At 39.9% G+C, this 13,599-nt stretch overlaps 1 pseudogene; it reads right to left on the bottom strand.

Moving 5' to 3' along the window:
* Nucleotides 1-12,459: 12,459 nt before the first annotated feature.
* Nucleotides 12,460-12,814, bottom strand: LOC150008285 (large ribosomal subunit protein eL27 pseudogene; annotated as a pseudogene).
* Between the last annotated feature and the right edge of the window lie 785 nt (nucleotides 12,815-13,599).

The following is a 13,599-nucleotide window of genomic DNA, read 5'->3' on the forward strand; positions in this document are numbered from 1 at the left end:
TCACTGTACCTTACTAAAATAAACACTAACTCAGCCAAGCCGTCGGCCTTATTATGTCAGTATCCATTTATTCATTTGACGAGCTTTGATTCAGTGCCTATTAGCCTCACATTGTGCTGACAGCTATGCTTATGGTGGTAAGAAAAAGCTGTCCCTTCCCACATGGAGCTCACAGACCAATGGGAGAGACAGACCTCAAACAACAATGACACAGATAAACATAGAATTGAAAACTACAAAACCTCACAAGCAAACACACAAGACTCTATAATAACATACATCAGAGGGTCTAGATGTGGCCTGAGGGACCAGAGACAGTCTTTCCTGTGATTTTTTAGCTCATCTAAAGGTTTCCACTAAGACTGGGCAAAAAGGGCCCTGGGTGGGACCTGCTGGGTCCAGAATAATTTCTAGGAGAAAGCGAGCTATTCTAGGCAATGAAAATAATATGTGCAAAGGTCCTGAGGCCAGAAGGAACATGCTGCATTTGTGGCCTAGAAAGAAGGTCAAGGAGGTTTGAGGAGGAAAATGTGCTTAGAATGAGACCAGACAGGCTTATGGGTCATGGTGATGATGTGGCTATGTATTCTCAGAGCAGTAGGAGGTGGCTACTTTTCTACTTTAAAATCTTGAATGGATGGGGAACTTATGGTGACAGTTGGGGATGCAAATAATTTCTGCTTGATGTCAACATAAGTTTTAAAGACAATATAGTATAACAAGGTGGAAGGCTCTATTAAAATAGTTGGGGCTTATGTCTACAACTGTGCTAAAAGTGAATATGTGGGCTGTAACAAAATACAGGGCAAAAGTAAGTTTACAATTGTGAGTATGCAAAACACAGAGTTCATTCTTATATTACTCTTTATTAATCATCATATTATTTTCCACATGAACAAGTATAAGCCTACTTTTGCCCCTCCCTGTACATGTTACATGTCAATTAATAGGCCAGGACAAAACCATTACTTCTTTCAGTTGACCATTTGGTATTCATCAATAGCCCACTGATTAGAATCTGTTTCAGATGCTGAGAGGTATTCCCAGATGAAAGGGATTTTAGCCAGTCATAGTGAATATCAGGGCCTGATTGTCACATTTAAAAAGATGAATCTGTGATGTGGCTGAGTGTCGTCACTGGCTTCCCAGGGATAGAAGACAGCAATGACTACAAAATAGCAGGCTGTCCTTCCTCTGTGAAGGAAGACTGTACAGTGCATTAGCCACAGAGCAGGAGGTGGTGAGCAGTCATAAGACTCCCTTAACCTAATGCCTGGAAGTGACTCAATCCATCAGGGAGGAGGTTGGCTCTGAGGTTTCCACGGGAGCAAATATAGGGAAATCGCCCACCTGGCCTACCTTGCAGCCAGAAGCCACTCCCTTCCTGAAGCCTGAAGGACCACTAGAGGAAATCCAAAAGAAAAGAGGCCTGAAGGACCAGGAAAAACAAATTTGTGAAATAGGTGGCATGAGTTAGGAGTCTTATTTGATTAAAAGTCCTTAAAATCAGCATGTATTCCATACAGTACAGGTTGGGGTATCAAGTGGTCCAAACTTCTGAAAACTCATTTTGGCAATGTGTATCAATAACCTTAAAAATGTCTATACATTTTAACACATAATTCTATTCCTGGAAATTTATCTTAATAGAATAATCAGACATATTCAATGCTCACAGTCTCATTATACAGAGACAAAAAGTTGGAAATATTTTATATATCCAGTTATAGAAAAATGATAAAATGAATTGTAATATATGCAGAAAATGAACTATTTTTTAGCCACTGAAAGCCATATCTTTAAATGATGACAAAGGAAAATATAACACATTAAATTTTTAAAAAATTTTATGAAACTATATACAGTACAATTTTAAACACACATTGTTAAAGGACAAAATTATGATAGTGAGTGTATCTAAATAGTTACTTGCTTCTTCTATGCTTTATTTTCTAAATTTTCTACAATGGGCATAAAAACTTTTTTAAAATAAGAGAAAATACAGAAAAATAAGAGAAAGTACAAGAAAATAATGAGCTTCCACTAAATATTAACTGTTCTTTTTGCTTAAGATATTTAATGAAGAAATAGAATGTTCCAGATGACATTGGAGTCCACTTTGTTCCTAATCCCAGACCCTCTCTTTCTGAGTATATATCTATCTAGTCTGGATTTTTATTAATTTTTATATATTATGCTTTCATTAATATCATACATGTTGCTTTTTTGTACTTGAAAATTTACATAAATTTATGATACTAACTTTTTTCACTAACATTAGATTTTGAGAGTCATTCAGGTTGCTCTGTATTGAACCAATTTATTTGAACTGCAATAGAGCAGTCATCAAATATACCATAATTAATCCATTCATTCCCTTACTGATACATATTCAGGTTGCTTCCAATTTTTACCTATTATCTGTGATGCCATGTGGACCCTTCATAATCAGAAAAATGTCACTAAGTTTAAGAGCTGGAGAAAAGATGAAGATGCTACTAATTCTGGTGGAAGAGGCACTTGTGCTTTCCAGACTCATTGCCCTGGGGCGCTCTAGAGGCCACTTGCCTCTGGATTCTTTCTAAGGCTATGAAAATGATCCCCTGGAGTCTGCACGATCCTTCCCCATGTGGGAAGGCCACCCTCCCCTCCACACCCCCACTCTTATTAGGGTTTTCTGGACTCAAGGGTAGGTAGGACGACGACCATGTCCAGCTTGAAGCAGCTAGAGGAGCTTGAGACCTTCGCCCATTGTCCTTTACAAGATTACAAAGGGTCCTAATATTTGAGAGGGGGGGGATAGTTAATTTTTACGAACCAGGGGTATGGACTTGGTGGGGATTGCTGGGGGAGGGGGGTGCTGGGTGGAGGGGAGCAAGGGGGAGAAAATTGGAACTGTTGTAACAATATAATCAATAAAAAACATTTAAAAAAAAAAAAAGAAAATGATCCAAAGGCCGGAGGTCCTTGACCAGACACCCTCTGTCCTGTCCTGTACCTCTGCACCACCACCTTCAACTGCTTGGACACCTACGATTAGGGCGATTTCCCTGAGATGCCTCCTCCCAGAAATAGCAAACATCTGAATAGTGCGCCAGGAATGCAACAACCTTATCAACTTGTTTACCTTCATAAAAACCTTTTCAACTTGTTTAATCCTCAGCTTTCTAGTACCATTGTCATTCTTCTTTCCAGTTAGGAGAACGAGGCACAGAAAGATGAAGTAACTGGCCCAATGTCACACAGCTAGTGAGAGTTAGAACTGGATTCAGACTCGTGCAATGTGATTCCGAAGTCCTCACTCGTATCCTCTGTACTCTATGGCCTCCCACAATTTTCCACTGGCCTGCTCCTTATCTTGTTTTCCTTTTTACAGCCTCACCTCTCCCCTGCTTCCAGGGAGAGAAGAAAGGCAGACCTGTCCTGCTTCCCTGGATCTGGACTCTGACTCCTCTCCCTGCTTGTCAACCATACTGGCTCCTATGCTCACACTGCTCTGGCCTCTTAACCACCAGTACCCCCCATTGCACCACCAAATTGATCTTTATGTTTATAATTCTGGTCTTGTCATTATTTGTATATTTCTGGAATCACTAAAATCCTGCCAGCAATCTGGAGACACCCCGTGCCATCTGTTGGTGGGGTAAAGCAAATTTTCTGCACTAGTTCAGTTTGTTGTTCAATTCTAGTTGGTAAATTGCAGTGCTCGAGTACTTCATTACATGTACTGATTGTTTTTTTCATGTAAGAATGTCCAAACCTGTAGAGAATTTCCATAAAAATTTATTTAAGCCAATAAGAGATACACACAGAAAAAAGATCCAACAGACTGAGGTAAATGCTTTGGAGAATAACAGTTTGCAGCATCTCTTATGCATTTGAAATTAAGGAGAGAATGTAAGGAAGATTACAGGGAGGTGGGAGGAAGAAATTTGGGAATAGGATTACAGGAGAGTTAAGGCTCTCTTAGGGGGTCTGACAGGGGACATTTCAAAGAAACAGGAAACAGGGCTTGCTTAAGGCAAAGATAACCCTTTCACTAAAGAAGTTATAGGCCTGGGAGAGTAACTGCCCAGTGATGAATTTATGAGCACATCACTGTTTGAGGTCACTTTCCACAGAACCTCCTTTTTTTGTCCACCGCTTATTCTATCAGGTATTGAGAGATGTGTGTTCTTAATAGTTATAACTATGATGTGAATTCTCATTTCTCCTTTTCGTTCTGCTAATATTTGCTTCATAGAATTTAAAGGCATGTGGTTGGGTGTATACAATTTAGGATTGTTATGTGTTTCTGTTGAATAGCTTAGTTCATCAGGAAGAGATATTCCTCTTACTTTAGAGTCTACCTGGTTCGATCCTGATATCACCACAACAGCCTTCTGTCAGCCAGCATTTGCGTGGTATATTATTTTTCATTTGTTTACATTCAGCCTATCTGTGTCTTTTTATTTAATGTGTGTGTTTTACAAGCAGTGTGTAGGTTACTTCTCGTCCAGCATGACAATCTTTGTCTTTCAATTGCAGTGATTGGTGTGTGTGTTTGTTTCCTAGGGCTGCCATCACACATGACAGCGAACTGGATGACTTAAAACAAAAGAAGTGTGTTCTCTCAAAGGTCTGGATGCTAGACATACAAAATCAAGGTATCAGCAGGACCACACTTCCTTGGAAGGCTCTAGGGAAGAATTCTTTTGCCTCTTCTAACTTCTGATGGTTGTGGCAGTTCTAGACATTCCTTGGCTTGTGGCAGAATAATGCCAGCCTCTGCTTCCTTTGGCCTCCGCCTCACATGGCCTTCTTGTCAGTCGTCTGTTCTTTCTCTGCATCCAAATCTTTCTTTTTGCTACTGACAATAGTCATTGCATTAAAGGCCCACCTAATTCAGTGTGACCTTAATGTTTTCTTTCCAGTTTATTGAGATAGAATTGATATATAGCACTGTATAAGTTTAAGGTATGCCAAACAAGTTGACTTAACGTATACTGTGAAATGATTACCATGCAAAGTATAGGTGACAGCCATCTCATAGAAATACAAACATCAAAAGAAAGATTTTTTTTTTTTCCTTGTGATGAGAACTTTTAGGATCTACTCCCTTAGACCTCATCTTACCTTGATTATATCTACAAAGACCCTGTTTCCAAATAAGATCACAGTTGCAGGTACCAGAAGTTAGGAGTTGAACATATTTTTGGGGAGGGACACAATTCAACCCACTTAGTTCAACTATGCTTAACATAATTACTGATACTGTTGTAGGGCAGGAGGGGGTGGCAATGTGTGCCAACAACATAGGTCAGAGCATGTTGAGAGAGCCTTCTGGCTGGGTACTGTCCTTGGATAGTACAGATCTCATAGTTCTGTGGTGGAGTGAAGTTATCCACTAAAATAGATCAAATAAAAATAAATGTGTTTTATCATTCCAGACTGTTTAGAAAATTATTGCCTTTCCAGTACTTTGTGAAGTAGCTTTTGTACTTTTTTTTTTTTTTTATTCTAGAAGGTTCTCAGATGTGTCCTACTGCTACTATAATCCATAGCCTTTATTTGTCTTTTTGGCTGTCTCAAGTCTCTCCCCCTCCTACCACACCTCAATCACAGAAAGGACTGATCAATGTTGTTCATAGAAAGGACTGATCAGCTCAAACCTCATTCCTCTGGCCAAGCACCTACAAAGATATTTTATAACTGCTAATGGTCTATAACATGCAAACTTTATGGGCATTGTGGCTCTGTTAGCAAAGAAAAAGGGGAGTGAGTACTGTCTGCTGAGTTGGCAAACAGCAGTGTTGTCTGAATAATCACATACAAAATAAAAGTCAAACTCTTCAGTCTGGTTTTCCAAGCTCCCACAATCTAGGCCCATCTTGTCTTCCAACCTAACCTTCCACCTGCCTCGGGTCATCCCTGTGAAAAAAAAGCCCTGTGCTTTCATACTCACACTTTCATCTTTCAGGAATGCACATTCTTACATCTTGACATGCCCCAATCTTCGTTCGGAGAATCTCAAACATTTTAGGTCCTCTTCTAGACCCTGTCTGCAGGGTTCAATGAAAATGCCATGTGTCCTCCAGGCTTCAGCCAGGAGAATGTTCTCCCTTCTCACCTCCTCTGTATCTCTCTCCAGCATGTCATCACTTTCTACATTTCATTAGAGTTATGCACATATATATCTTCAGTCTTGTCTAGATTGTAAGCGCCCTGAAACAGAGATTCCATCTTGCTTGTCATCACACTGAAAAATCTCCAGTGTTTTCCTGGGATACAAACAGTGAGAGTATTTGCTTGATGTTTTCATTGGAGATCCACTGTATTCCAAATCTACAAATAATTTAATCCCACCCTCACCCACAAATTAATAAAGATATAATATAAATTTAGGGATTATATTTCTCACAGTGAAAAAATATTCCTGGACCATTCTCCCCTTTGTCATCCAGAAGCCCTTGTCTCCTTATAATTATTGAAATATTCATAAATGGAAAATACCATCAGATCTGATTCTTGACCATTGCTAATTTCAACATCATCTGGTTCAGAAAAAATAGCAAGTATACAACAGATGTAATAAATCCATTATGTGGCAGCATAATCCCAGTTGTTCTGATCATATACAATATTTCTGATGTTGCTCTAATACTTGTTACCTCATAAAGGTGGCTTTTTAACTTTTCAGCTACTCAGCAAAGAGGAGTAGTTTTACTATCAAGGTGGTGAATTCTGTTCAAAAGTGTGTCAGCAGTTTATTGGGCGCAGTGATTCATGACTCACCAAAGGGACAATAAAAATGAAGTCCATCATACACCAAGCCCTTTCTAGGGTCATGGTACATGTCTAATCGTGTCTTATGTTTTGTGATCTACTGCTTTATGCAAGATATTCTTTTTGTAGTCGCGGGTACCATATCAATTCTGTTAAGTAAGGCTGAGTGTTGTGAAATGTGGGTAAGGAAAAGATTGTAATTACCTATATTTATCCTGCCAATCATTCTGATCATCAACAATGATATGAACACAATGAGAAAGAGATCCCACATGGTTCTAGTCCTCTGAATTAGAGAAACTATAAGAATTCTGTCATCTCATCTGACACTTTCATGTGGAAACTGGCCCATTTTTGATGACACCATGGGTATTTCTTTTGTTGTATTTATTTTGATTTGGACTTTTACTTTGAAGTAGAATAACAGGCAAAATATGACCTCCCCATTATTGTTTTTTTAATTGAAGTAACATTGGTTAATAAAATTATATAAATTTCAGGCACACAACATTATAATTTGATACTGTGTGTTCACCACCAAAAGTCTAGTTTTCATCCATTACCATTTATTCGATCCCCTTTACCCATTTTATCCCCCTCCTCCACTCTCTTTCCCCTCTGGTAATCACCATTTTGTTGTCCATATCTATAAGTTTTGTTTTCGTTTTGTTTTATTTATTCATTTGTTACTTTTTTGGTTTTATATTCCACATGAGTGACATCATATGGTTTTTGTCCTTTTCTGTCTGACTTTTTTCACTTAGTGTAATACCATTACGATTCTTACCATTCTTTTATCTTTTCTCTGTGCACTTGTTCACCGGTACTCTGGATATGCCCATTATTTAAGACTTGCTCTCACTAGTCCTCTTTCCTCAACCAAACACCCCTGGAATTCCTGGGCATGCCTTATTCCCCTCCCTCTACTCACCTCGAAATCACCCTCCTATCTGGAATTTTAGCTGCCTTGCTTTCAGTCTTTAGAAATGTATGTACTCCAAGCCCCTCATTTGAAGAGAACTCTTTAAAATACAAATCCTGCAACCATGTTGCTCAAATCAAAGGGGTGTTCCCTTCATGGACTTGTGGAAGTCTTGTGAAGGGCTTCTCAGAATCAGCTGGATATTTCTGAGAAATAATTCTTATTGCAATCTCAAAATCATCCACTAAAGAAAGATACCTGCCTATCTGTCCTCAAATAGGGGCTCTGCTGTTGATTACCACTTAATTGTCTCTAGAATAGTCATTCTCAAGCATTGGGATCACACAGAAGACTTTTTTTAAAAAAGAATTCCAATTCAAAATGGTCAGTCTATTTTGCCAAATAAGAATGTTAAAAAAACACTACCAATTATTATTGTCATTATTTTGCAAAGAACAGAAAAGAATAAACATGGTGTCATCATGAAGGACGTTCTTAATTGAATAAACTTACTTTATGTTCATATTTTCCTCACACTAAAGACTGGCCAATCTTTGGTCCTGAGCTGGCGCTGGCCCATGGACCAGCACTTGGGAACCATTGCTCTGGATAGCATGTTTGGCCTGCTAGGGAGGAAGAATTTTCTTCTACCTTTCTATGTTCTTCTGGCTGGTCTCATAATCAAGTTGACATGAGGCAGATTAGCAGAAGAAAAACAAATTAAAGCTTAATAATATGCATACCTCTTGTATACATGGGCAAGACCCTGGTAAACTGACTAACTTACTAAATGACCAAAGCCATCACCTTATATACCACCTTCAGCTAAAGACAAAAGATGGTGGTAGAGAATCAGTTATGGGAGGTGATAGGACAAGCACAGTAAACAAGGGTTATGCAGATTTAAGTCCTACCTTCTCCATTGAAAAGTATTTCCAGATATTTAATAGCACCCTCACAGAAGGAGCTTTACCTCACTAATGTAGATGTCCTTTTACAAAGGATAACTTCCACTTGGTTTTTAGAGCTTCTCCCATGTCTGTTGTTGCTTAAAAGTAGCCAGCCTAAAATAATCAATATTCTCAAAGAGGTGTATTTTGGAATGGCGAAGTCTGCTCCCCTTCAGGCCAAGGCTGTAATTAGCCACCTACACTTTGCAGGTTATGGTAAGCATAAAATTCACTGTGGTTGCATTTACTCATTCAGTCATTCCAACATGATTTTAAAAACTTGAACTAGAGAGCCAGACATACCTTCATCCAAGGCTCAGTTCTACCACCTAACAAATGGGTGACATTAGGTACGTGACTTAACCTTTCTAAGCTTCTGCTGTTAGTTTTACAAAATGGAGAAACAGCAAAAAATCACTGAGCTATTATGAGGGTTAAATAAGGATTACCAAAAAGTCTTCATTTTGTTGAGGTAAGAATGTGAAACCCACATAGTTTTTATGAGTTCATTTGAGCCAAACTGACATTACCAAGGAACAATATCTCAAATGCTCTGAGAATGATAGTTTCACAGTTTTTCATACACATTTGCAGTTAAAGAGGAAACCTGAAGAAGATCACCTGAAAGCAGGGGAAAGCAAGGGAGGGATTGGATGCCAAGATAGTTAACAAGATCACTTGTTCTCTTGAAGGTGTTTACTCTTCCATGGGGTCTGAAAAATGCTTGTCAGAGGACTATTAATCTAGGTGCCCAGAAACAATGAACATGGCTTGCCCAAGGCAAAAATCAACCTCTTTCTTAAAAAGGTTTATGCCAGAGTCGTGACTACCCACCATGACCTGCTCAGTTGGAATTTATGATCAGATTACCCTGTGAAGTTACTTTCAGTTTGGTTTATTACAGCTCCTTTTATTCATCCACAAACATTGTACAGTGGGTAGAATAGTGGCCCCCCAAAATATACATCCAAACCCTAGGCCCCAGAACCTGTAAATGAAACCTTTTGGGGGGAGAAAAGGGTCTTTGCAAATATAACTAAGAATCATGAAATGAGATCATCCTGGATTTTGGATGGGCCCTAAATCCAATCACAGAGACCCTATCAGAGAAAGGCAAAGCCTGGGGTGAAAGCCATGTGACAACAACAGCAGAAACTAGAGTTTTGATGCCACAAATCAGGGAATGCCTGACATCAAGGAAGGATCCTCTCCTAGAGCCTTCGAGGGAGCATAGCTCTGCCCACAGCTTGATATTGGCCCTGTAGAACTGGCAGAATGTACATTTCTATTGTTTTAAGCCACCCAATTTGTAGTAACTTGTTATGGCAGCCTAGGAAGCTAATTCACCCTGAAGGTAAGAGTGTCATTTTGTAACTATCATCTAAAAACTGTATTGGCACCTAAAGCCTGTGAAACTTACATACTCTAGATCCATTCAATTTTAGACTGGGGAACTTAGATTTGAAAACCGATGTTTAAAGTAGCACTAATTTTAGAAATATACCAGCAGAAAATAATAAGTGAAAAGTAGTACAGTGGATTTGCTACTTTTTCCTCAAAAAATGAAAATGCCTTTTTGTGAAAAATATTTTGCAGTCAACAGATAACATTCTTTAGGGATGAGGGTTACTTATGCTTTTCCTACAGTGTCCTAAGTAGCTTTTCTTTAATGTGCATTATAAGAGAGGGAAAGAAACACACACACACACACACACACACAGCTGAGCTTTCACCCTCAAATCTGTTGTGTAGCCTGTAATCTCAGAAAAGCCTGCAAATCTTTCCACTACATTTTTGGTAGAAACACTTTTTAATTTGATTTTCTCTCTCTCTCATGCACACACACACTAATAACATTTTTAAAGCAATCATGAGCTCAAAGATAAGTGGTAAGGGAAGGTTTTCTTAAGTGCTCTATATTATGTTTCCTCTGTCTTCATTTTGAATCATTCTCTCAGAAGATTTTGCAATAATCTGTCACCCTCTGATGAAGCTGAGATGGAATTCTTCCCTAGAGCATTGTCACTGTTTACCAGGGAGGTGAGGGAAAAAGTCCAGGACTCACAACTGGTAGTAGGAAGGGGAATGGGTGTCTCCAGGGTAGCCCAGCCAGGGCGCTGTGAGACCCGGCAAAGTTACTAAGCCTCTCTAAGTCTTGACTCCCCCATTTGTAAAGTGTAGATAATTATAGTACTCACCACATAAGGTTTTGAGATGAATGAAATACATATTGCTAACTCCTGTGGCCAATTCTGTCTTCATCTTAACTTATTCATACACTTGACATAGCTGGTCGCTTTCTTGATTTAATATCGAAATAGGCACTTTCTCCTGGTTTTCCTCCCATTTATTTGAACTCCCTGAGCACCTGTCCATTTCCTACACAATACTGAAGTATCCTGCACCTCTTATCTTCTCACCCCCTCAATGGCTTCATCCAGACCTGTGACTTCACACAGCACCTTTTTGCTGATGTCACTTGAATCTAATCTCCAGCCTCCCCTCCGAGCTCCAGACAAATTTACCCCTCAACTCCTTCCCTGACATTTCCACCTGATGTGTAATATGCATTAAAAAGTTGGCATGTACATACCAAACCCTTGATTTTCATCTCCAGATCAGACCCTCCTCCTACGGTATTGCCCATGTTTGTAAATGGTTTTGCAGGTTTGGACTGAGGTCCAAATGTGCCTTCTCTCTTGTCCTCCCCACACATCCAAATCCATCTGCAAAAACTGCCATCATAACTTGAGTATTTCCAGGATGCATTTATTCTCACCTTCTAAAATTTTAGCTCATGGCTTCAAACTATCCTTATCTCCCTCCTAGACAAATGCAGTAGCTTCCTAACTGGCCTCCCAGCCTGTCTCTGCATCAGAACAACTCTTTTAAACATATGTCAAAACATATCTCTGCACAATGATCTCCAATGGCCCCCCCTTCCCCCTTAAATCCCCAGCCACCCTGTAAACCTCATCGTCAAATATTTTTTCTCTTGCTCCCTCTTTCAACAGGACAGGTCTTTCTCAGACTCAAGGCATTGCTGTTCACTTGGCCTGAAAAGCAGATACCTACTCAACAGAATGACCTTCCCTGGTCCCTGTCAGTTCCCCTTCACCCATGCTCAGATTCATATTTCTCTTTAGGGCTTGTCTACTTTGCATTATATATGTATTTGTTTGCTGTCTGTCTCTGTGCCAGAACATAAGCTCGATGAGAGCAAGGACTTTGTTTCTTTCATTGTTGTGTCCTTGGCACCTAGAATGCTGCTTGACCCATTAATAACTGTTGAACAATTGAATGAATAAAGAATGGATGCACGAATGAGGAGGTACTACATGAAAGCACTGAGCTCAGTATGGCACATGCTACGTAATTGGTAAATACCACCTGCTGCTGTGCTTGTTATTTTTACTGTTAATTATTGTTTGTCTAGGTGCTTTACACACCCTGCCTTTCCTCTTGACCCTTCAACATTTAGACAGCCCATGGCACACCCAAGCCTCCCCATTGGAACCTAAGAACAGTAAGAAGAAGGAAATGGAGATCCCCAAGGCAAGAAAGAATGTCATTGTCTAACCCTCTTCTGTTGTTTCAGAGTTTGCTACTGCCAGATGCACACATAAGGAGGCTGGTTGGACTAAATTGTCTTCTAGTATAGCCAGCAAATGTCCCGGACATTTTTTTTCCAGTTCCAATAATGTGTTCTTTCATTTTTATATACCGGCCAAAAGAATTTTTTTATTTTAGGACTGAAACAAAAAAGATCCAAAACCGCAGCTTCTGGAAAAGCCATTTGTCCTTGCTGGTCTTGTACCTCTCTTCAGATTTGACCCTGGCCTTGTGTCAGGCCCTGTGTTTCAGAGCAGGGTCTCTGAAGACATCTTGCTGATGATAGTTTTGTCCAAGGGGATATCCACAGAGTATCTATGGGTATAAAATGATTATAGTTATAAACTTTCACAAAAGACTTAATCTTTGACCTCTTAGCAATTTCCTTCTTGCCTTTGGCAGCTGTCATTTTGCAGATTTAGTGGTCAATTCTAGCCACTGGAGCATGGCTGTGGGAGTGATCTGATGTGCCATCATCAATGTTCTTCACAATGACCACTTTGCATCTGGAGTAGCATCCAGCCAGGACGAGCACCACCTTCCCAGCTTTCCTAAACTTGCCCATTTCAACAGCAGCCACTGGGGCCTAGAGCAGAAAGGAAGAGCCACACTTCTACCAACCTTTCACCCCAGCCCGAAATATTTCTGTCTCCAAATTAACACCTCCCAGACTGGCTTTGAAAGTAGCCAAAAATCATATCTGGGGTTCAGAAAACACAGTCGCTTTTACCTTTAATGACTATTAATAATTTGCCTTGGAAACTGCTATCCAATGACTCTATCTCAAACCTAATTTGTTATTGATGTACACATTTTTTGAGCTTTGGGCCACATGTTCTGCATGGACATGTCAAGGAGAGTTGAGCACATGTGTAATACGTCATTGTAAACATGCCTCAAAAGCACTAAGCAGAGTTTTTAGGAAATGCTGGGGCAAGGATAAGATGCTTTTCTTTACTGCTGGGATGGGGCCTCCTGCAAGCAGCAACTCTACCCTGGTAGGCAGCCAAGTCACACCAAGATAAAGCCTGTCATGGATACCTGTTCTGTGCAGACATCCTGGCGACTGGAGCTGATGGGGTTAGTTAGTGTCAGGCTCAGATCAAACACCACCTGGGGACCAGCACCAGGAGAGAATTGGAAAATTACTAACTCAAAGGCTAAGAGGACTCAGTCTCAGTCCAGAGCTACCTGAGCCTCCATCCACCCTAAGGGCAAAACATTCTTTTGGAGACAAACTGGCAGCATTCTTAGACAGAAGGAGACAAAAATCACTGACTCAGGAAAACCAGACCCTCTCTGGAGGGGCTAAGCCTTTTAAGACATGACTGGAACATTTCTTGGGTTAGG

The sequence above is a fragment of the Furipterus horrens genome, unplaced genomic scaffold (assembly GCF_987537825.1).
Source record: "Furipterus horrens unplaced genomic scaffold, mFurHor1.1.pri manual_scaffold_5, whole genome shotgun sequence".
NCBI lineage: Eukaryota > Metazoa > Chordata > Mammalia > Chiroptera > Furipteridae > Furipterus > Furipterus horrens.